At 38.3% G+C, this 26,765-nt stretch overlaps 1 protein-coding gene across 1 annotated transcript in view; it reads right to left on the reverse strand.

Annotated features, from left to right (window-relative positions):
- Nucleotides 1-26,765, reverse strand: part of LOC124156252 (putative tyramine receptor 2) — an 844,454-nt gene that overhangs the window by 671,913 nt on the left and 145,776 nt on the right. Inside the window, exon 2 of the mRNA XM_046530670.1 lies at nucleotides 11,871-12,041. The gene's annotated coding sequence lies outside the window, so the exon portion shown is untranslated. The remainder of the gene's footprint in view (nucleotides 1-11,870; nucleotides 12,042-26,765) is intronic.

Here is a 26,765-nt window from a genome sequence, read left to right on the forward strand (position 1 = left end):
AGAAACTAATTCAATCAGTTAAGTATTAACCAAATTCGTAAGCAGGTAGCCACCAGCATTTTAAATAATACTAAACAGCAAAATGCATTTTTGCTATTAAGTATCTGATTTTTTTAAATTCTACATCACCTGCCATGTACATTTCAAAAAAATAATTCTCTCAAATGACCATCCTACCCAAGTTTACCCATCCTATTATTGTATTAAAATAAAAGCTCTGAATTAAGCGCTAGTAATGATTATGAAATCAAGATCAATCCTTCTTTCAAATTATTCACTAAATCATCAAATGTCATTTTCATCTACAAAGTTGAAAACAAACCGCGTTCAGCTCTTTATCTATGAGCAAAACTATTAAGTAGTATTCAATGGGCAAATAGAAAATATGAACGTAGCTCGGTTTATTTGGATGGAGTAGGATACTTTCGACGAAGTATTTCATTTCTTGGAAGCGATCCAAGGACTAGGCGGAGCGCGCGCTGATAGAATCCACATAATGAAAAAAACAACCATTTTAATGCAACGATAGAGTTACTTTCTGCAGAATCGAAATATTTTATTGGAGAGAATCACTGCTGATATATTTGAACGTTTTCTCGGATTTTTAATACCGCCATGAAAAAAACTACATCTCAATGCTGAACCAAATTCAAATGCCAAAGGTCACGAGGTCACCGCATGAAAGGAAAATGAGAACATTTTCAGGCATGATTTTGGTTGAAAGTACGTTGAAAGAAATAATAGCTGCATATTCTCAGCGATATTAAAATATACTGCGTTTCATTATTGTCTTCTGCTCTCATTAGTAAAATATGAAATATGAATTCTCCATTCCACCTTAATGATTAAGGTGTTGTAAGTATTTTATAAGTTACACCAGAGACTTTAAATATTAATTAAAATTATTTTCGACGAAAAAAGCACGAATTTAAGGGATACTTATCACATCGAATGTAAATAAATAAAATCAATTACCCACAAAAGCCAAACAATTTAAAACATTTATATAATTTATCTTAATGTTCATATTTTTAAGATTTAAAATTAAATAAATATTCAAGTAAGTATATAAATACAGACTATTTTTGCCACTGACATTGATCAATCTTCATCTTAACATCATCGGGAAGATTAACAACCAGCAAAAGCTTTTATTGAATTGCTAGAAAACTAGAAATTGCCGCAAAAAATTTGCTCTGACTCTCCCATTGTTAAAACAAGCAAGATATAAGAAAAATGATCCATAATCAGAGATACCAGTGATTTTCCCCATTTTAAAGTGACATTTCATTTCTCTTCTTTAAATATCCCGCATTAACAATTTTAATGATCCCACATCCATTATCGCACCCGCAATAATTCACCCATGTTGATGGTTTGTAGCAGTACTCATTCAAAAATCGCATTTCACAGGTAAGGCATTACTTGAAGGCATTCGTGGATGGTCTCCGAGACTGGTATTCTTACCCGTTTCCCGGTAAGATTGATGAATAATGACAAGACTGGCGCGAAGAGGCAGAGCGTACGATCATTACGGAGAGCACGGAGGGAGGGTGGGGTGGGATTGGAGATGCAGCAGGGAAGTTGCACCCTTATAATAAGCACCCTTGAAGACACGATTGCAGGGAGATGTCGGGAGGGGAAGGTAAGATGCAATGGGAAAAGGGATCGCATTCCAGTGCACCCCAGGCTCATCAGCCATTTCCCTGGTAGGTAAGTGGGGAACTTTAAGATGCATGGAACCAATGCCAATTGATTGAGAGGCAATATCTTCCTCTTGCGACGGAGGAGATAGATTTTGAGCACAGGATCACTTTAAAACGACTACGAAAAGCCCTGGAAAGTGGGATATTGATCCGATTTCTTCATAGAGGAGCACTTTTTTCCAGTGAATCTAACTTGGAAAATTGCTCAATTCCCCAACCAAAATTGGAGTGGGCATAATACTCGTAACAATATTAATAAAAGCATATAACGCATTTCAAAACGTGTCAAGTTTCATTTGATGGGCTGAAAAACGTTAAAAATTAGGCCTATGGCAACTTATTATCTTCCCACAAGGGAAAATGTTCCAAGAAAGAGTAATATTTATTACAATGAAATGCTCAAAAATTGTAATGGTGATCCATGAGGATGCAAAAGTAAATATTCACCGAGATTAACGATGGAATATCCACAAGCTCTTGTGATTTCGTTATTTAACACTGTTTAAAATATAATATTTAAAAACTAAACATATTATCGGTTGTCTTACACTTTACTTGATGGAATTTCCTGATCGTTGTAACAAAAAATCCACAGCTTTTTAATTTCACGTAAATTTACTAATTCCACCTGGTTTTTGCTGCAATAAATCTACCTGCAACATGACACCTGAGCATTTTTATCGGAGTGCTTGTACCTTATGACGACGTGCTATAACGAAACGCATTCTTTTTAAATAATTTCATGTGGAATTAAAAATTCATTCCAATGAAAGACCTACACTCGAAATTTTCGATAAAAATGTCTACATAGGAATGCACATATATGCTGCAAGATAAAAATCTGCCAGAGGCAATAATGAGACTGCAATACATTTTATTAAGTGATCCTTCAGAGGAGGAATTCCATTGAAATTATGACTGAGCATATTCATTACTGTACAACTTGGTTTAATAATTCCCATAGTTTAAGCGGATATAACTCGCACCTCACGATGACATCGACATTCATAGAAGCCATTATACAAGATAGGCCTCTCCTGACGCAAAATTCCCTTCCATTCTCACGGCTAACAGGCCGATTAAACCTTCCTTTCGGCGCAGCAATTGATGAGTACTTTGCTAAATGGATATTCACCTTGGAAGTTCTTCGTCGGATCTCCCAAGAGGAATAGGATGCAAAAGACACGGAGAGAGGCATTCACTGAACGCACTGAAATGCATTCAACCGCAATCACGAGCAAGAATCACGGACTTTGAGAAGAAGAGCATGCCGTCCGGAAGAAGGCACCAGGGTCGTCGCCGTGACGTCTGGGAACTCGGAAGAGAATAAAGTTTGGGGAAGAGATTGGGTACACGCGTTTCGCTCCGAGTAGACCCTCCTTCGGATCAGGATGCCAACGTCCTCCCCTCCTCACAACGTCAAAAGTTGGCTAACTTTGAAGAATAGCGCCCCCGCTCCTTATAGCTACCAAACATTCTGATCCGTCGCTTCTCCAATATTACAATAGAGGATTCTCCAGGCGTCCTCTATAAGTGTTATCGCCCAGCGCGCATTTATATTGGCGCACAAAAGTCGCTAATCGCGTCGCTGACGAGGAGGGTGATCCGCATTGCGCGGAGAAGTAAGCTATAACTCGGGCTGTCAGCCAAAATTTATATTCATTATGATGTGACCCATTAAATTAAAAAAATGTTCAATGCTATTCAGGGGCGGATCCAGGATTTTTTCTGGGGGATCAAAAGGGTCTGATGGCTCTCCTCATATTTGAGATTAAAACAAAATACAGTACAATCTACAGAAAACATTCCCTTATTTTGACATTAAATTTATTGATATGAAATAAAATTATTGAGGCTCCGTAATACCCAAAATATAACAAACGTAATGATAATCATATGAAAAATCTTGTCTATTTTTTAATCGTCTGGGGGAGCACGTGCCCCCCACTAAATCCGCCTATGATGCTATTCCTCGCAAATTCAAATAAACCATAGTAAACATTGAACATTAACGCATAATTCTACGATTATCACCGAGCTGTGGAAACGTTTAAGAACCTATTGAATTTAGAGTTGAAATGGCCGCAGGATTCAAGCTTCCACGTCGGGGAACACAGTAATTATCAGAGAGAAGTTTGGGGCCGACAATACAGTCTTCGGCCAAATTAAATAGAAAGTGAACTTAGAAGTATTTTAAATTATATATAAAAAAACAACGCACGCCAACGATACATCTGATGATTGCAAATACTACTAAACGAACATAAAGAATAATTAAATCCGTCTCACCTCATCGCCACGGTATGGATAATTTTGAATAAAGATCAAAATACGCCCAAAATGGTAGCAAATATCAAGCAGAAATTGGAAGGACTGGTGCCACCTCTACGTAGTCTTCTTATTCCACTCAGTCATCCCACGATCTCTTGAATTTGGACGCCCAAACTCAGGTAATCTCTGTTCAAAAACAAATTTTAAGCGATTGCCTCGAGGTACATTATTGCACCTAACATAAATGCACCGTGAACGCGACGAACGCCACAAGCAAGGCCCATGAGATGCAACCTTCTAAAGCAAGCAAAGTGGAGAAGGGAAGTTGATATCGTTTTGAAAGCCTGTTTTCCCGCTATTACTCCCCAAGTCGACCTAGTAAAGAAGTGAATATTCGAAAAAGGTTGAGGTAAATAGATTTCCGTCATAGAGCTGGAAAGAGAACGAAAAGAATAACATTCAGCGTAGGGATGTGCGCGTAGTACTTTTTGATCTCGAGTCGAGCTGAAAACTACTCGCGAGTATCGAGTAGAGTCGAGTATAGTAATTTCTCGACCAGGCATTACAGCAATACATGCTCCAACATATTTTCATTTTTCCAATCCCCTCGTAAATTTATAATTTATTCTGTATGCTGAGTCTGATGTTTAAAGGAAAAGATAGAGAAGAACGTTTATTGTAATTGAGTCATAATTAGGAGATGATTGAAAAATAATTTGTCTTAAACAGTTCTATAAGCACTATTGAAATGAATTAACCTCTCGTTAAATGTTGAAAATTTAACTAATACATGTACCCAAACTGCTAGGAATAGCCCCGAGTAAATGTATTTGCACAATTGTAATAATGATTATATGCGTAAATGAATCATGTAATATTTAATCCTTCCTAATTCTCATTCAGAAAAACTAATTGTTTAACATGTTAAGGTAGGAGTTTTTGACATCTTTATATTACATTATTACTGCCTGCAGAAAATTGTCTTACGCTGCACACTTGTTTGGCTGGACCAGCAATTTCTTGCCAAAATTGCAAGACCTTGGGAATTTTTATTAAAAATTATACCAACAATTTTTATGAATCTTGAATCTTAATGGAATCTAAGTGTACGAAGCAAACGAAATAGACCTTAGCTTTAGCGCTTTAGGCCAAAAAAACCTTCATTTCCCACTTCCTTTAATTAACCTTTCAACTTTTTTTTACGTCCAAGAAGGAAACTAAACGCAACAAAGTAACATCGGACAAATATAGTACTCAAATACACTATAAATTGGCACCACTTATGACGTCAAACACCGAGAAAAACCGGTAGTGCCCACTAAAACCAAAAAGTTACATTTTTTTCATAGAAATCTATAAAAAATACGCATTTTCTCGGCGTTTGAGAGAATAGAGTAGGGTTTAAAAGTATTGCATAAGAAAAGTATGAACGGTGCAACGGTCCACTCCGAATACGTAGCCGGGTCGGAAGACGTTCGGTGGCCTCTCTCGGTGTCCAAGTCGTCTACTATAGTGGTTGTCTGCTACGTATACAGGAAGCTGAAACTCCCACGCCAAGGCATTAGACAGACTTATCGAATTTAAAAACGATATTATTGCATAAAAATTCGCGATAGCGCCTCTTATCGACAGTTTTCTGAACTCACTGGCCTCTACAGCTCTCTAACCGAAACTACTCGACTCAACTCGACATTCGTAATGCTATTCAAAACACTCAAGTCGAGTACTAACTACTCGACTCGACTCAACTCGCATTTTTGAGTACTCGCACATCCCTAATTCAGCGGTTTCATTTCAAAAACCTAAAATTTCAAAATGATTATCTATTTTAATCTGCGGAGGCTCATTCCCATTAGTACCATCGGCAAAAATAGTGTATAAGTATACTCTTAACGTAAAAGTAATGTAAACAGCCCTCATCGGATTTTTCATCACAGTTTTTTCGTTAATGATCATTGAAAATGAATCCAGAAGCTAACCAAAATTAACTTTCGTGATAAGAATACCTATCGCAGACATAACTTTTAAATGCTATTCCTTGCGAATAAAAATACTTTGTTGCCAATACTGAGAATAAATGAATCGCTCTGTCCTCAGACAGAAATGAGCCGCAGACATTTTTGAGAACTGATTAAAATGCGCTACACATGACAATAGAAATCAAACTTATAAAGGGACGGACTGTAGCCTGCTGTACGTAGTCTCTATGGCTGCAGCGATGATTGTCCTTCCCCAGTGCCCAGAAATAATAGTAAAATGATTTTTAAGTGGAGGTGTAAATGTCAATGACGAGCTATCGAAAAAAGGCCGAACTCATATTTACCGCACACTTTCCGTCCCATGGAACATTGAGACACGCTCCCCTTTCACTATGGGCAGGAAAGAATCCTGACGGGTTTCTCTACACAGTTTGTTCCCTTCAATGATCGGTGAGAACGAATCCAAAAAGAAAAGCTGTAAAAGATTACAGTTGAGGGCCACTGAATCAGTGATTCAACCCAAGGTTTAGTTTCGACGATTGAGGGTAAATTTCTCCGTCGGACTAAGCCACAAGCGTATGAATTTCACACTTTCAGCGAAAGGGAGCTATTTCCGTTCTCCAGGCCACTTCACATTACGAGGATTAATTTTGGAAATTTCGGAAGACTTCATACGGGTTTTGAACTCAAGAATCTCCGATCAGCAGTAATGCACTCTATTAACTAGGCTCACGAGCCTGATGGTTACATTTTCCGAGACGCATTGTTTGTTTTAAAAATTTCGCTATTACCTTGAAAATTTTAAGAGAACATGAAGTTATACTAGAGGGCATTTTACCATGTGAGTGTATATTTTAGTAATCTTATAGCAGCATTTATTAAGACGAAATTATTTTATATTTCAGATGAACGTAGGTATATATAGACAAATACCTACATGTGCCCTGAAAATTTCCTATGCACTGTGCCTTAGTGCCCTGAAAATTTCATGACGATGATGCAAGTTTAATAAGATTAATGTCATTACCAAAAACGGCAAGAGGACCGCAGTAGAGATCCGTCCTCTTACGGTATGTAGTCCATAAATTTACCGGGAAGCAATATTCATACGTGAAGAGACACAAATTCTAGTCACGTTCTTCCACGAGTGAAAATCATGCTTCCGTATCTATTAGCACGGCAATTTCAAGCCCAGCGACCTGAAAAAGGATTTTCTGGCATCGTATCTCCACCTCACTTAAGGAAATTTCCGAGATATATTCTTCGCTTAGCAGTCCTCGGGAGCGGGCAAGCGGAATACTCTAGAACCGACAAGGAGCCAAGCCAAACTATTCTGGCTGATAGACATCCTGCGAAAGGAATCCCTCTTTCTATCTGCTACTTCTTCACCGCTAAAATGGGATTAAAAACGACCAATTTAGAGACCGAGGCTCAATAACACACACCGCTTTCTGTTATCGAAAGGGCAAAGAAGGATGGAGATAAAAAAATTCGGTGAGATTTAGTGGGTTTTTTTTTTAGGAATTGATCGCCAAAAAAAGACCCGGGCCCACCTTCACAGCGCTGCTGCCAACCCAGAGACCGCGGTCCCTTATCTTCTGCCGGATGTGGCTCGTGTGAAAGTGGGGAAGATGGAATTGTTCACCAAGGGAATTCCATAGAGAAAGTACCCTTTTTACCCTTCTCTTTCTCCCATATTTTTTTTGGAGGAGGATTGGAACAGAATCAAATTCAGGACCGTTGGAATAATTTTTGGGGAGGAAATTCAATTGGTTACCTGGCAACTGGGGCGGGGTCTCTTTTAAAGAGGATACATATATTATGTGGACTACCGCCTCCGTCACCGCTTTTGCCATCAGGAGGGAATGAAAGGAGAAAAAGGAGACCCTAGAGCTTCGCTTTGCAGCACCAAAACTTGAGGGGCTTAAGTACAGATAATACATTCCCAATGCTCCAATTATTTCAATATATATGCCCAATTGGCTCGTTATTTTCGACTTCTCGTTACTCTCGTTTCTGAGGATTATTTCAATAGAGGTGGTCACGGTCCTTCACTTGAAAAAAAATGCCTGTGTAGGTCCATGTAAATGATTTTGCACGAAAAATTCGAGAAATGACTGCATCCTATCAAAAATTAGACAAAATAGGCTGTAAATTCTCACAAATATGATTTCGGAATAAGGTAAAACTATTTTTCATGACACTATATAAGAAATAAATTATTCATAGACTTGACTGTAATACTTACTCTCGAGACTTTTTTGCACTGTTTGCAACAAGGTCTGGATAAAATTCAAATACCAAGATATTTTCATAAGGAAAGACACGCCCCATAATTATTACAGACCTTGTTATAAAATCAACAAGGTAACCACTTCTTTTTCTTTGGTAAAGCGTTCAATGAAAAATATCTTATTTTTTGGGAATATCTGAAGAATTAAAACTAAATTCAACGGGCGCGCGGCATTAAAGAAGAGCGATTCCCATTTTCCTCGGATTTTTATTTCCAATAACCAACCATTGTAGCCATCATCAGTTCATTCCGCGATTAAAGAAACGCTTGTGAATATTTTCAAACGAATGATAAGAATCAATAAAATTCACTGGTTGTACAGAGAGAAAAATTCATTCAAGCGGCATTTATTCCCCGATTATGCTGTTGCTATTTTATTTCTGCAGCTAAAGTTTATTTTTCAATTTTTGTATTTTAACCTTTTTAGTAATTTTTAACCTTCATCTCATACCGTCACTGACACTTGCATAGATGGTTGCAATGACGACCTAAAAATCCAAATGACATAAAGCCCAGGCAGGAAATAAAAATAAAGTGTTTAATTTTCAATAGCTGTTATTTTTTTAATAAAAATGATGCTAAATCTAAAAATGCTAAAAATGCTCCTCAAAGCCATACCTTCACTTCCCAGCAGGTTGCTGCCTCGTACTCAATATTTGGCATTTCCTCCTTTCTTAGCTCCTAGCTTATCTCTATATTGCCACCTTAAGACGCAGTACTTCAGGCAAATCCATATGTTTTTGTCGCGTATACCTATTTTATATATTTTGCTATCCTCATGAAATTAGTAGGTTATGTAGAATATAACGTTTTCTACCTTTTTTCTATTCATGAAATAAATAACATTTAGCTCATTTTTTCAGCTTTAAATACACTACCATAAAAAAAATTGGCTGCTATTCTTGCCTTCATATATTCAAGGAGGTAACTTTAAGGAGCATACAATGGTTTTAACGAGAAATAACCTACCGAAAAAGATAATACACCACCGATCGAAAGAGAGTGACACCTCTGAGGGCACATGGTTAGAAGATGTTTTCATTGTAATGTAAAATAGAAACGAGAAATAAGATTACTGATACAATCACGCATACTTTGGCTTCATATTCCTATGCCAATCGAATATATTGGAAGTGGAATCAAGGCAATCGTATCACTTACTGAGAAAATTCGAAAAAATAGAAACGTCAAAGCCGAAATGAATTCCATTCCAAATCTGTCACCATTTATACAGGTCGACGTATGGGGCGCCATAACTCTAGCTTCACCGACCTTTCAAATTTTATATTTAAACGCGTATATGCCGTCAAGAATATAAATCAAGGCATCAGTGAAATAAGTATTATGGAGATTCGACGTGGGTATGAAGCCAAAATATTAAAAGATGCGTATAGTATCCATTCCATTTCACTAGGTGACAGCGTCATTTCAGCGATTTATTTGCATTGAGACGTATGGCAGTGAATGGAATGTCCTATTCCTATATGAAATATTTTTCCTAAAGCTAATAATTATATTACGTAACTTTATTGTATCCTGGTAAAAATGTAAAACGAAATGTCACTTACGTAAAACGTGTAAGTTTACTATTGGTGATTCCATTAAATGGATGACAAGTAAAGCATGCATTTCTATAGCATCTGAAAAGAAATCAAGACGTGATCCGTGAAAACCTAATATGCTATGCATGTTTGAGCAGGAAAAATAACTCTGGTAACCCAAGGAGAGAACAGTTTGTAAACATTCTATAACATGGCACTATCAAGTTCTCCATTATCGCTGTATAGAACACGAGGTGTAAGCAATTACTCAAACTTAACGATCTAATGAAAAATTAACTCGACATAATCGACTACAGATGTAACATTATTTGCCCAAGATAATTGCAAACGTTTTCTCAAAATGTAAAAAATATAAAACAGCATCAGCAGGCACTTTACAGCAATAGCACTTCACATAAGGTAGCACGAAGAATATCAATTACAGTGCTGAAATCCAACCATCATCGATGCCATGAATTTTATGGCTCGTCAGCGCGTAATTGAAACGAGTAAACCCAATAGAAATGAAATATATATTGACTCATGTCAGGAACTCCATACATGCATACTTTCCCGCTTAAACAGAAACGGTTATAAAGTGATGCTTACGTCACCGAGGTGGTTTCCGGTTAGATTAAATGTGTTATGCAATCTTTTCAGTTAATACCATAATTTCTACAGAAAGACAAATTTATGCTTAGTATTTGAAATACAAATACATCAAATACTTTTATCAACTTGAGCTCCCGAATATCTCACTCTCGTGGAAATAACTGAAAACTGTATAACGCCAAAATAAAAATAAAATGTCCGAATTGTACCACATGTATGCTCATCTATTGCAAAAAAATAAACAATAATATTAGATCATTTACGATCATAAAAATTATTTCATAATTCTCATTCGGTTAAACATGTGCCTTTAATTTTCCAATGTCAAATATGCGTTGACCTTTAACAGAGTTAAAATATCGCAGCATTCATATGCAGTCATCATGAAATTCAGTCATTAATGGGTCAATATGCTTGTTAAATGATGCGGTTATGAATTTGGGAGGCTCTTCTGTAAGTAATCCGAGGATAAATATGAGTCTTGCAAATTTAATCCATTCTCATTTGAGTACTGGGCCACTCGTGAGATTAAATTTTATTTTAAAGTGAATACGAATAATGTAATGAATCAATGAGTGTTAATCCTCATGCTGTTGTTCCCTGCGTCATAATTTTCATCATCATTTCCTGCTCCAGATCAAATTTTCGATGAATATACATTTCTTTATGGAAGAGTTAGAAGGGTCGTTTTACCTCGCAGGAAAACATCACCCAGAAGAATGGCAATTAACTAGTCATTGAACAGATAGCAATTCGTGCCGCTTCGCAAATTTCACATTATTATTCTTGCAACTAAGCAAATCCTAGTAATATGAGGCATTAATACTATCAACAGGGTAGAGGACTAGTACATTTTATCATTGAAATGTAAAGAGAAGGAATAGCCCAGGAAATGTGTTGCACCTATGAGTTCCGTAAGTGAATAGCATGTGCCCTCCTTCAAAATAATGCACAAACACGCATGAAATGCATCTATGCACCAAAAGTAGGAATCGCATAATAGTTATTTCAGAAAGAATACATATTCAGTGAATATGGACAAATAACTATAAGCAGCAATATTTACAGCAAAACGCTCTCTCCGTCAGAGATAGTCTTTGTCAGAGATAGTTGACATATCCTTCCTTCGTCCTTCACGGTATATGGGTGCGAAAAGTTGGTTTTACTTTATTTACCTAAAATATTTGATTTTCAGGTACAATATTCATCATCATATTCATTAAAATGTAGGACAATTTGAGGTTACACAGCGAGTAATTCAGGTATTGTGACATAAAGAGTAGAGGCCACCCTTCAAAATGAGGAGTTGGTCCCTCTAGTGTTCATCTCACCAGCAATGGTTTTATCACAGGACAGAAAATCACCATATCCGCTAGGTACTTCATCGAATACCGGGTAGAATACAAAACTTGTAGGGAAAAAAAAACGTTTTACGGCCATCGACAAGTATAAAATATGTGACACTCACCCGATCCAATCCAATGGAGTATCCAGAGTTCGTTTCACCGTGTCCCATCACCAGTTAGTTTGTCCAATAATTAACTCGCGCACGCACCAAATTAAACCCCAATCAGTCGTCTATTGGATCCTGTTTTCGTAATGATATGGTCCCTTTAAATATCCCGGAGTTTAATTGCACCTGAAAGATAAAGCGAACATATTAAAGCAACAATTATAGGTACAGAGTGAAAAGGTATGATACTAGCATATCAAGCACAAAGACATTTTTTTCGGAGGGGCTAAGGCAATTTTCACACCTTCCGCATTAGGAGTTATTATAGAAGTGTTTTATATGTATCATCTACATATGGAGTGAAGATAACAAGGTTCTGCAGGTTCTTAAATTCTATAATTCATCTCATTAATGATATATTAATCAGCCTTCCATATTGGCTGACAGTGTTCAAGAATAAACTCATTGGCAATTACATCACTCGGTTGTCATCATTTTCAAAATTGGAGATGGAAATTGAACATTGTACATTGAATAATTATATGCGAATAAAAACTTGTTCCGCAGGAAAAAAGTTTCCGGCTATGGGGCTGAAACCGCTACATCCTCTTGATAAGATACGTCCTGCGCAATATGAATCAGGACTCAAAAGCTAAAATAACTTGAAATTTTTCAGGAATGTCACGATGAAAGTAAGGGCTGAGCATTGTTGTACGCCAATTATTCCGCCAATAACATTGAAAACAGACGGTTAGTACAATACTTGGGAAGCGGTATCCGATGACCTCGGTATCGCTGTAGTAGTGCATACGCAAAAAATACGTTTCAGTAAGAAATAAAATACAAGATCCGAGATGTGAACTTACCACATGGTTATCATAAAAGAATGTTGTGGTTTTGAAATTGGTTAACATGAAAACAGAGTTACTTATGGTTTGCATATTTTTTTTGTTCTGAATCTGTCGTCTCAAAGAGTTTCTTCCCATACTTAATAAATTTCAATATCTGCGCCTTAGTCGCTTGACGGGAGAGAGAAACGCGGCGCCGACATAAGCCTACTCCTAACGAAAGGCACCAAAGGGACCATGGATTAGTGTCCCATCTGATTGACGAGGTGCTGCACGTGCCCTCCTCAAGTCTTTGAAGCAGGGATCGGGAAGCCTTGGAAAATAACACTGCCACCGCCGGGATTTGAACCCGGAACCAAAAGGTAGGAAGTCGGCTCTTTAGGAATAGGTTATTGGGACATATATTGAACGCTAGGCAGCGATTATTCCGGGTTTCCTTCCGCATTTATCCATTTCACTGGACAATGTTTCGCCAACGTTCCAGTTGGGTTCTTCAGGTCCGCTGAAGTGTCTTGACTTCAGTTGACATAAGGGAAGCCAACTATAACATTAGCGAAACATTGCCTAGTAAAATGGATAAACGCGGAAGGAAACCCGGAAGAATCACTGCCCACCATCATCATCTCCGCGGAAACCCACTTGGAAACCGGAAATATTTTTATTAATTAATTATTAATTATGCAAAGCAACTGTTTTAGGCGACAAATTCAAAAAATATAAAAAAGCCTAAACCTATGAGTAACTCGGTTTAATTGTTTAAACCATGCTCAAAACCGCACCATTCCTTAATAATAATAATGTATTGAACACAGGGGACACAATGACTTTGACCTAAATGCACGCAAATTATTGTTTGGAGCGTGTGGTCCAGTGGGTACAGCAATTGGCTGCAGGAACAAAGGGATAAAAGTCAAGATAAAATATTCGTATACATAAATGCAAAAAAATCCACGAAGTGAGAGGTGGCCGAGGGGAAGGAAACGCTCCCGATGCTGAAGGTGCGAAGTTTACAACCCGTTGGCTTAGATCAAAGTGAACTCAACCCTCCGTTAACCAAAGCAGTTATCAACAGTCAATGTACGTAATTAAGAAACTCAAATAGATATATTTAAGTAATTGTAACTTGGCGATACAATCATCATGCACTCCACAATATCGTAGGAAAAACATAAAGGTTACTTTTCTGAACAACTGCCAGAGTGGGAGAGAATTGGATAGTTCCGCGTGAAGTGTGGGCGCAAGCATCGGGCCCACATATTTTTTCGTTTATTAAATTTTCACATCCGAAACCACTTTCGCTTCTGATGAGTGAGAGTGGTAATTCCATTGAAGCCTGTGCGAGAACGACGGATTAGATGAAACTTCAGCTCTTAATAAACGTGTCGAAATGAAAATTTCACACGCATAATTTTAATCAACGGTCCCATCGCGGTGCGATATCCTATATGACACAGGTGTAGGAAATAGACTAGGTCAATGACTTTGGCCTAGGCCAAAATAGATGCAAAATAAAGTGACAAAAGGTGATGGAAAGTTAAGTAGGGGATAGGGATCTAAAAAAGTCACCGCAAAGAAAAACCCTTCGTAATTACTATTTTTTTTAAATTTACCTTGAGTCTACCTTCTACTCTGAATTCTAGAATTTACCTTCTACTCTGAATACGTCTGGCGAAGGGGGCTGGGGTGGTGTTGGGTATTCGTGTGGTGCGATGGAGATTTTGAGGTAGAAGGAGAGCAAGGATAATGGTAAAATATAAAGCTATGTGAGTGAAATTAATATTAAAGATATATACGCAATAAATTTACACATTGATTTCATTTCAACGAGACGTAATTTCACCAAGTAAACTATTGATTGTTGATAGACGGAGAACTTGATTGTAATAGAACAAAAGAATGAGTAATTCACTGGAAGGTGGAGATAAAAGATAATATGGGGGAATGGGAGGATAGTTACCGGATAAGGAAGCCATAAAAGACCTAGAAAAAAACTTGAGAATTGGACATGGAGCCAAGATGACGGGGCAAAGGTATTCGCGAACGTCACGCGACAGTAGAGGATAATAATAATGGCGTTCTAGTAGCTTATTGCATGCGTGACATTTTGGTATGAGTCAAATTTCATCTCAGATACCAGTCATGAATCGAATGATTTGCTCCCACCATCGGATATCTAGAGTCAAATCAAAGGGCGTACTAGGTTACACCGATCAGGGGGAAAAACGTCGATATAAATCTAGTTATTTTGCGACCGCCGCGCCGCTGAGTCAACAAAATCAACCCTGATACGTCTCGAAGGAATCACAGAGAGATTACCGAAGAAAAAAAAATAAGGAGCATTGATTTTTTCTATTTCTAGGAGCTTTCCACGTTAATAAACGTGAAAATAGAAGTTTGGTGCCACTCTAATTAATCATTACGTTGATAAAATGGAAGCAGTAGATTAGGGTTACTTTTCAAAATCTTTGATTAAACAACTCGAATATGCATATTTATAAACATAATATTTAGCCAGATATTATTCTGATATTGATTGCGTTTCACTAATGAATGTGTGTCTTTTTTATACGCTTTGTCTTAACTTGCCTCGGTAATTAGTCCGTTTCATTGATGGAATCTTATGATTGATTTTTACAGGACTTCTCATTGTCGGATCGGCTCGAAATGTTACAAACCTGCTTGTATTATATGACAATGCTGTATTATTGAATAATCAGGCATTCAAAATTTTGCTGAGAACGAGCTCAATATGGAAATTAGGTCAATTTAATTAATTCATTAACTACATTTTCATATGAAAAATTAGTTTTAAGTTTTCTCCAAAGATGACGTTATATTTTTATGACCGAAAGTTTTTCAATAGTTCTGGGTTAATCTTTATAATTAGATGTTTCACTATTAAAATGTAGAAAATAAAAATATTATGCATCTAAATAAAACTGCAAGATGGCATGAATTTCTTCCGGGGAAAGGACACCCTCATGGAGGAATCCAAATACCGTCCAAGGTTGTGCGTCGTAATAAAACGTCCCTTTCCGCGCGAACCACCTCGGCAAGGATTGAAAAGGAGGGTAGGGACACAGAGCATAGGTTGCTTCATTTCCCAGAAACTCATTTCTCTATCTCTCTCTCTTTTGCATGCCGACAATACTTCTCTTAACAATACTTCAATAACCGAAGTATACTTCTTGTACGTGGTTCGGACAAAAATCCAATCCTTATCATCTTCACTAGAGTAATGCGTTAAATGGTCAATTAGATTGACCCATTATACTGTTAAGAGTGTTTAAGGTCAATACAGACTATGTGCAATGCTTCAAATAAAGATTTTTTTTAAACTTGATAAATCGACCGCAGTTACCGAGCCTCAGGGTCCCGCGTCGCGAGGCTCAGACTTGACGCGTGATCGAAAAATCGCTTTCATTTCCTTGATCGCTTATTTTTTTCAATATGTCTTAGTGGTATTCTTAAAAAACCTTCAACATCACATAGTGATGTACGTTTCCCGAGTTATTATTTCTTAAACGAAAGATAATGACTACTTTGTTTCAAATTTCATTCGAAAAATGGGTGTGCCATATTTTGTTTTAAAACCATGCAGATGCGAACCAAAATCTTCTAAAATCATAGAAAATCAGCCAAAGTATCTGGTCAAAAGAATATTGGGTTTTTTATTCCATAAATATCATATCTCCACAACACCACCTGCTTAAGTTCAAAGATTTTTGGGGAAAAACGAGATCGCGCATGCTTTTGAAAAATTAGTTATGTTTGAGCTATTGTATCTCAGCAACGGATATATTTTATGTAAAATGGGATATAAGTCCATAACTGACAATCATTTATGAGAATTTTCGTTTCGTTCGAAGTTTTAAGTCTCTACCTCAAAAAAAGCCATTTCGGATTTTTGTCCGACTTTTTCCGATTTTCCTTACTCACCTATCAAAATTTTCTACACTGATTTCCAATAAAACTAAATCATCACTCAGGCTTTATTCTCCAACTGATGTAAAGCTTACCTTTTTCCATTATACACAGTTTTTTGAAACGTGTATTTAAAGTATTATTCATGTTTTTATTACCTGAACTGTGCTGAAAATATACTTGGCATTGATTTATATTTAAACATGTGAAAAAGTTCACCCGATTGAGCACTTGGGATGATGATACTAAAAATAATTCTCTCTCGCTTGATGAACTGCGGTTTAGCGCTCCACCAACAATTCGTTCGAGCGCGCACAAATTATCGACATTCTATTCATGCAAATGGGGGAAAATCTTACGTTTTCTCAGCTGAGTCGCGAGGAAAAATTAGGCCACGAAAACATTCGATGGGCAGCACGACGACGTTATATCGATCATTCTCGATGACGTAATTTCGACAACAGAGAGGAACTCCCGATGGTTTCTCTGAAATCATTACGCGAATCATTCATGCAAATGCGGACTGAGTTGGAAAGGCGCGCGGAGGAGTACGCATTAATAAGATACCGTCATACGTATTCACGACAAAAGGAAGAATGGGTGGGCACAGGGCATCTCAAACTCACCCTTCCACCTCTCTCCATTCCATAGGATGAGGTGGCTCCTCAGAGATGATATTAATAATGGGCCCTTTCAAAAATTTCATTTTACATTGTATTATGATAGCGTTTTAAAATTAAATACAAATAAATTTTTGTTTTCTTTTTCGATACGTCACCTACCAATTGAGCTATTGGTGGAAAAAAAAATCGACGGATTTAACCCTTTCTCAGATAAGTCGATGACGTCACGAACTCTACTTCTCGACCCTGAGCATTGGCCGTAAGTGTTTTTAGCTGGTTACAGCATAGTGAGGGATTCCTTACCGCAAACATCTTCATCTCATTGTTATAAAGACTTCTAACATACAGTAATTTATACACTACGAATGCAAAAGACTCGAGAGAAATTGTGAAATAGTAAAGTACAATTTCCCGCAATGCTCTTGATCTGAAAAAAGTAAAATTTTCAGATTTGACATTAATAGTATGGGTACACTTTCAACTTACACATAATTATCACGGCAACTACATATTTGACCATTCAATTTTACGACCAAAAATTAATTGCTAGTTCAAACATGCCTATTAAAGAGCTGAAAATACACCCATTTCTCTAACAGTGGAACTTCAAATTTGATGTTATTTAGAATAAACGAGGGTTAAAAGGGGTTAACAAAGTCTTCTGCCTTCTCTTTCTGACACAGCCTTCGACATCTCCCCACCACAATCAAGAACGTAAGCATCCCCACGCCCGTTGATACCTGCTCACACTAGCTACTCAATCCGCTGAACATTCCCCTCCAAAAATTTCCTCACCCCACCAGTTATGTACCATACCCCCTCTCCTGTATCTCCCGTATTTCTCTTACCCATTCCATTCGTCTCCGCGCCCCCATCTCGAACGCTTGAGGCTTATAAACGCCTTGTCCTCCGACATTAGAACACGCTATTGTACGTCATCCATTTGATGTGAGATCCCATGGCAAGGTCTTTGCGAGTGGTTTTCGGAACAGAGAGTACAGAAATAACCGTACGGCGCATAAAATCTTGAGCGAGATACTTATCGTTTCCTCTCGGGCCTTCTTCGCTGACGCAGTTTCCTTAGGAGTACCCTAATTGCTAAGATCGTTCTCCTTCGCAGCGTCACCTAGATAATGAAGTTGTGCCACCATAGCCTCTCTAAGCTAGTCTCAATTCAATTTTGATCTTGCAGTCTATGCCTACATGAAACTTTTGATCTTGGTCCTCAAACGGATCTTCTCTTACCCATTTCTATTGCATTTCATCCTTTTAACAGAACTAATGTCAGAGATAAGTCAAAGTTTGCTCGCTGGAGTATATAAAATGGATACGTGCCAGTGACATAATTTGGATTCCCATTCTGAAATTTGTGCCACTAACCTGACGCGTGAATTTTAAAATCCTTTAAATGTTTTAATTGTACGAAGCAATCGTGTAAAGTAACTCTGCATAATTCTGCAACTCCTTACTCAGTTACAGAGCTATGATAGAAAATGCAACGTTCCATTTAAAGTTCCAATGCTACCTACTTTTTGGTGTCTGCATCATAAGTGTAGATTACCTCCCATATAATAAATGTGTGGCCATAGTTCGGTAACTAAGGAGTTTCGAACCCATTATTTATGAAACGAAAAATTCTTAAAACTATCTCCTTAACCTTGAAATAGTTATCATCTTTTTTAGGATTCTTTTCACAGATTTTATCTTTTTTGTGGGCAGAATTCAAATTTTATCTGCATAAAGTATATTCCTGTTCAATCAATTCCATGATACCTGCCGGTAAGGGATAACAAAATGTTTGCTGTCTTTAGCAATTCTTTCACGCTTAATATGATTAAAAAAACAAGCAGTATTTCCCAGCCCTGAGCAGTCTGTTAAAAGAGAAAAAAATTAAATACATAAGAAACCAATAATACCTTTCGAGCAAGTAAAAACACTCCAAAAAGATGTAAAAATGGTTAAACTAGATACACCAACCTATTTGATGACGCGAGGTAAAAATATAACTTATTAAATCACCCATGCGCCAGAAAACACATACCCGCCCTAACACTCCAATCACTAATTGGGTTATTTTCCATTAATAATAAGAAAGAGAGTCATCCAAAAAAATCATATAATATTGAATAACACACGCCCACTCTGCGGCTCGAACGAAAGACACTCAAAACATCCATCCCCAATTCATCTCCCGGAAGGTGCTAATTAGAGCCGGCGCCAGTCCCCGCTCGGAGCGACAAAAACACGAGGAACGTGTGAAGAAATAAGTACTTTAAGGGTTTTATATGGAAGCGAAACTGGGTCGAGGGCGCTGTTTGTATGAATAAGAAGCGAACGAGCAGAGCGAAGACGAACGAGTCCGGGGACGAAAGGGGAGCAAAAAATAACGGAGTGACGTAAGGTCGTAAGCTTTCCCGGCGAACTAACGGCGAAGAATTCTTCTATGATTCTCCAACTCAAAATATTGCGTATGGTATGGTATTTGGGTGCTACAGAGGAATGATGGGGATCAAATGGATCGGCCCAGTACGCAATGAGGAATTCCTAAGAAGAGTATGGGAGAGGAGTGGCCTCATCAAAACCTTTATAAGAAGACTATTTAACTTATCATTTTAAATAAATTTTTTAGCATACATTCTCACACACGGAAGTGAGGCATGGACAATGACTGCAGCTGATAAGGCATGGATTGAGGCCTTCGAAACGTGGTATACAGAAGAATAGTAAGGATCAAATGGATCGACAAAGTGAGAAATGAGGACGTTCTAAGGAGAGTAGGAAAGAGGAGAAGCCTAATGAAAACTTTGACAAGAGGACAGAACTATCTTATAAATGATATCTTGAGACATGATGGCCTGGCGAAGACAATAGTCGAAGGACAAGTAGATGGCAAGAACGGAAAAGGAAGACCTCAAATGAAATTTATGGAGCAGGTGAAGAAGGATGTGAAAGGGAAGAAATACGAAGGTGTGAAAGGATAAGCTGATAGGAGAATTGCGTTGAGAGCTGCGTCAAACCAATCTTAGGATTGTTGACCAGTAATAATTATGGTATTTGGAGCAGTCGACGGACAGTTAAGGTCATTAACGCTTTCAGGGAAGGGTAAGGATGGAAGAAAGGAGAGAGAAACCTGGCGTCGACATTAGCCTGCTCTTAACAAAAGGCGCCGAGGGTACCATGGCATAACGTCTCATCCAACGGAAGGACTGCTGCACTTGAAGTGCCCTTCACAAAAATACTCATGGGATCGGGAAGTCTCAGCTAACCTACTGCGGACAACTGGATGTGAACGCGGGCCCACGGGGTCTGTGGCCACCGCTCCTGCCACCAAACGAACCCGATTCCATAGCCTTCGTTTCAATAACCTACCAAACACGAATATATCATCACTAGAGATGCGTGAAAATCGCACTTTCGTTTTTATTTTATCGCACTTTCAATAACAGTTTATCGCATTTTGTAGCGTCTATTTTTTATTTTCATAATGAAGATGATGACGATAAAATGTTGTGAAACACAGTTATATGACAAAATACGGAATATTTTTAATAATTATGTTGTAGAACAATATTAAATTAAGGAATAATACATTGGCGGAGGTGTAGCTTGCCTGCGCCCTTTTGTAGTTCGCGGCCACGTGTAGTCCCAGCCAACTAGCAGCTGGCCAGTCGCTCACATGCTTTAAGCGGTGAGTGTCTTCGGAGCATTTAGACTGCGCTCGGCACAAATTGTACGAATTTTGCCGTCGAAAAGGCAAATTTGCGTAAAAATATCATAAAAGTCCAGTCATCGCATCTATGTCGCATTTATTTGCGCACATCGCATCTATATCGCATTTCTCGCATTTGCGATTTTCACGCATCTCCAATCATTACCTAAATGATTTTATGAGTTCTTATTGGAAAAAAAAGTTCATCGACCACCAAAACTATACCGCAGCAATTGAGTTAGGCAAACAAGTTTCACTCGGACACGAAAAAAAAACCACCCTTATGTCTAGCATCGGTGCGTCGTCCATGAATCGTTTGACCCGCTGGAGAACACGAGAAGAATTCTTTCACCAATGACGGAGTGAATGAAAAAATAGACATGAGAGGAGAATGATGAAAGGAGGCGAAGAGAAGATGAAGAATGTGTCGTAAGGTGAAGGTGAATGAGGGTTTGGGAGGAACAGGGAAGTAAGCCGAAAGATTTATCGCCGCAAAAGGGTTTGAGAGATGAAAGCATGAAGGATGGGGGGGAGGCAATCAAGCGGGAAGCTTATGCCACGATGAGGGGTGTGGCGTCGGGTGCAAGGTCGCGCCGCGCCGCGCTTTTTCTCGCCAAGTCGCCGAGGGATGAGGGCTGCGCCAACAAAGGTTCCAACACCCTCCATAGCGGCGAAGATCACAAATTTCACGACAATACATATATAGTGGAAGAATATAAGGGGCCTTGGAGACTTATGTTTACTCGCTGCCAACCAAGTAAGCTTTACGCAATTACCCTGATAGAACAGCTAAATAGTATCGTTACATTAGTAGCAGCATGGGTGTACATAAGAATGAAAATCAGTCCTCCCCCTTAAATGAGGAATAAATTTTAGATCGTTGACTGTAATTAAAATCCTCAGTCTAATGGATGGCTGAGCCTGCTGTACGAATTGTGAAGAAGAAATTTTCAGTGATAGGTATTGTGGAATGAAAGGACTTTAAGAGTTTATAAAAGTGGTTAATAAATATTCTGTACTATTAAAGTAAAACGTATAACGTTAAAGCTACCTTGTGTATCCTTATTTAAAATTACTTAATGCAAAATTTTATTGGTTTTGCTTTCCTCCCCAAAAAACATGACTTATATATACTACTGATCGTCACTATATATCACCCTATTTAAAATATATCCATTTCTGACGGCACCGTATTTTTCATTTTAATAATATGATCCTGGTCAAAGACTGGCTTAGTCGGTGGAATTTTCTTAATGCTATAATCACTTCCAGGCCAAAACAGCTGAATCATAAGAAAACGCAGGTAATTTGTATACATCGAGAGGTTTAACTCAAAATTAAATTGAAATTAGTGATGGTACAATGCCGATACGTTGCTTGCACATATCCAGGTTACGTCCCTTCTGTGGGCTACCTCACAAAGTGATGTTTTTTAATTGCGATATAGGAAATTAAAATTAATGATGGATCTACTATTCAGTCAAGTTTAAAGCTCATTTCATGACAAGGGGCACAAGGGATTTGCAATAGGTAGGCCCCAGTTGGTAACTCAGAAGCCTAATTTATGTTGCCACTTCCTAAATATACGTCTTCAAAAATGTCCGCCGCTGGGTGATGAATGCACAGCGATATTAAATACTGAGTAAAAGTAAATTGGCATGGCTATCGATTTTTTATGAATGGATTCTACAAAAATATTTTCAACTACTTAAAATGTCCAAAATTCCAGAGAAAAAAAAAAGCATTTGTTTTTGTCAAGATGCGAACCCAGGTTTCCAGAAATAGCGCAAGATGTTATACCACTTAAAATACCACGGCAACGTCTTTATCAGTACAGTTTCGTATTATGTATTAAACTTGTACTACAAAGTTCCCGAGAAGAAGGAGATACCTAGTTAGATTAGTGACAGAAAAACAGGCGCGAATTAGGAAAATCCCAGGTTTGAACCAAGGTCCAGGAAAATGGCAAGCACATCAAATGAAGTAATTGATGATTTAAAAATTAAACCACTTGATTAGCAGCGGTTCATTTTTTTAATAACAATAACAAAAATTCCATGCACATAAACATGCATAAAATTCTGGGTCCGTGGAAGAGGTAGGATACATATATATCTATGAAATATAGTTAAATAAAAGAGGTAGAGCGTGCGTGGAAGGAACAGGGGGTCAAAGAGAAGACGCATTAGTCGCTATCATATCGAAAAATCTCCCAAGGGGTTCGATCGCAGCCGATCCCACTCTATAATCGGGAGGGAGAACACGAGCACATAAGGTCGCCTTCGATTCAGGAGCTAGTCGGGATAAAGGCGAACTCCCCGATCAATTCTCTGAGGCGCCAGGCGCATGGCGCCCCGAGGAATTAAAGCAAAGAGTCCAAGGTAGTGGAGGGGGGGAAGTAGGAGAGCAGGACTGGAGAGACTAGCTTGCTCCCTCTCATTATACAAGGATGTCCGTTCGATCCAACTGCCAGCCTCGTCGATGGCCATTTCCTCAACTGCTGATCTCCTTCACTTCATCAACGACTCCGACGTACTTTTAAAAAGAAAAGAAGTCCGTGACTTCAGTTCAAAGCGATAATTTGAAATGGGCGCGATTATTTCGATGACTGCTATCCCGGAGCTCATTCAGAGTTCGGAGTCACTAATAAGACACATTATCGCAGAGTTGCGGAGACACCGTTATAAAAAAAATTGGCAGAGCCGTAGGCATCGATTTCTGAGGAAATGTAAAGTTAAATTTATTGCCTGTAAAGAGCGATCATTAGGTTCAGCAAGTAAATTTCTTTCCCACCTAAAATCAGTATTTTTAGATCGAAGATTTTTAGTTTTTTAATCTCAATTAAAATATTGACCAAATGGAATGCAAACACATCATCGTTTCCATATGATAATTGCCATTATTTGAATATTCTGATCCAAGAAATAAAATAGATGATTTTGGGAGAGTTAAATACGTAACAAGATTTATTTTTTTAAATCACAGCTTTACAACTGAAAATAACGATAATCGATAAGTGATGAAAATGTGAAAAATTAGCATTATTCCACTTAAATTTGTGCGGCTCAGCTTTCCTGCTATCAACGTTATTAAATTTGCTATAAAGTCATTTCCACCTTATAATCCGTTGGAAAACTATCAATGTAAAAAAACAGTTAAAAAGCCACAGCTTCAAATAGTAGCAAAAATAGCATACGCTGCAGGAAATTTTTACTTTGATAATTATTTTAAAAATTCACAGGGAATATAATTCTGAAGGTATTATATCTTCAAAGGAATAAAACTCAGAGTTTTATAGTCTCACATTATGTTCTTAGTGCTAACGTTGAATTACACCATCCTAAGAACGGTGAAAATAATATCACGTTTACTAATACAAAACGATCTTGTCCATTTATCTTATTCACAACGTCATACCACGGCTATACATCACGCATCCCTTCAAAAAGCCACATTACTATCAGTCATAACAAGACCGTTCTGCGTAGGAGCACGGAAAGATTCATTTGGAACACATACCCTTTCATCTCGTCCGAGCCCACATTGTGTACGGGGAACACCAAAAGGGACGAGAAGGAGAGCGCTCTCTCCCGCCAGGAAACACATTAGCCGATGAATATTTGGTGGCACAACAATTTGCCCTCAGCCGCTTTGAAATGAGATGGCCACCCCAATGCACAGAGAAAGGAGAACGCAGGGAACACGAGTCATAAGAGCGACCGAGCCCTATGTGTGTCTCAGGGATTTCAATGCGAGGTAAGGACGGACAGACAATGAGCGAGCGGAACTCTTCGTCCCCGGAAGAGAAGCGAAGGAAATACGGGTACCTACCTATGACAAACATCGAAATGCTTTACCTCCCTCACAGGAAACCACGGTAAGGTAAAGAGGTGCGGCAAGAAAGGGTATTCAACGAGGAGCATCCTCCTTTTAAATCGAAAAAGAATAAATAAAAAATTATTCCTTCTGGAGGCCACTTTTTAGTGTTGCCTCGCGGCAGCAGAAGGATGGAGAAGAGTTGTAGAGAATCCTTATTTGACCGGACATTATCCAGATTTAAAAAAATAGGACAAAGCAGAAGCAATAGGAATACTAATGAAATAGATATAATTATACTGTATGGTAAAGTAGTAAAGAGGTGCGGCGAAAAAAGGTACTCAATAAGGAACATCTTCCTTTTATATCGAAAAAAATAATGGACTTTAAAAAATGAGTCGTCTTGTGGACCACTATTTCGCGTTGCCTTGCGGCAGCATAAGATTAGGGAGGGGTTTTCGAGAATCCTTTTTTTCACCGGACATCATTCAGGTAACGAAAATTCGGATAAAGCAGGAGCAATATTAATATTAATAAAAACAACGAGCACTTTGCTATATTAGAAAAATTCAAAATAAGCCAAAGATATTACTTTTATTTATGTCGTTACATATCCTTTTTTCCACTATTAATAAACCGCTGTTCTAATAATAATAACAAAATTATATTACAATGATAAAAATTACAGTATTGATAAAATTATTAAAAATAATAATAACATTAGAAATGATAGTACACTCACATAAAAAGTTCACTAAGCAATAATCATAGTCCAAATTTATTATTTGTAATTTTTTTTACAAATAGTTGATAACTTAAGGCAAAAAAAAAGTGAATTTGGGCCCCTATTGTTGCCCACGCGCCCCACCGCAACGCGCTCACTGAAGGGTTAAGAGTGGTGGTTGAAGATAGCAAATCTCAGGAAAAAAATTGAAAGATTGTAAACATGAAGGCTCACCAGTGAAAGATCTTTCCAAAAGCTAAACAAACTATAATACTCCCTCTATAATCCGGCACTTTTTCGGCCCTGCCAGTAATCCCACGTTTTTACACAAGCAGCTTCCCAGCGGGTAGCTGGGTATTTCGAGAAGTCTACTGCGCTGGTGAACCGAGTCCAACTCAGAAAATAGGGGAAGTAGTGCTTACAGAGACGGGAGACAGGAGCAAACAGTCATACTGAAGTGGAAATGAAGATGGAAATTAGTAGGTGCATTTTTACTTTTCCTTAACACTTCTATTGCATGCATTTCCTCCTGTAATGAATAACAAGATGTATTATATAAATGTATGCGTACAAAATACATAGCTGTTGTCGTTTACTGCGTCATTGTTAGTGATTTCCAGTAATCCGGCGTTTTCGGTAATCCGGCAGTGCTATGGTCCCATATCTTCTAGATTACCGAGAGATCACTGTAAGCTTAAGAATAATTAATGAATATCTAAAAGCCACTTAGCTACGCAAATTGGACTTTGCCATTACACGCATAAAAGCAGATAGGTGTTGCATTCCAAGGCGCCACGGAAAATAATGAGCAAACCCTGCCCTAAATAAACGACTTTAATCCTCCCCCCTCAAGGCACGAGTGGCAGACGAACGAACGGTCATGCCACAAAAACATCGTAGCAGGAAATTCATCCTCGGCGAATGGTTGACGCAAACAAAGCACGGCGAAAATGCGCAAAAGGGGTGGCTCCGTTTGAAGGAGACGGCGTGTATGACGGTGACGTCGCCCCTACACTCACACCAACCCCCGCCGCCAACGACATCTAAGTATAATAGCGACGCCGTCAGCGGCCCACTTCCCCGTTCCAATTTCCACGCGACTCTTCGCCATTTTGCATTTCCAGCGCATATTTCTTCTCCCACGGCCAAGCCTCCAATAAGGCCAGCCAGGATGGATGCAATTCCAATTATTTCACTCATAAATTAGTCCTTTCGAAATGCATGACGTCACGTAGATAATTAACCCAATGCAACGAAAGGTATTCC

Source organism: Ischnura elegans, chromosome 3 (assembly GCF_921293095.1).
Source record: "Ischnura elegans chromosome 3, ioIscEleg1.1, whole genome shotgun sequence".
In the NCBI taxonomy this organism is placed as follows: domain Eukaryota; kingdom Metazoa; phylum Arthropoda; class Insecta; order Odonata; family Coenagrionidae; genus Ischnura; species Ischnura elegans.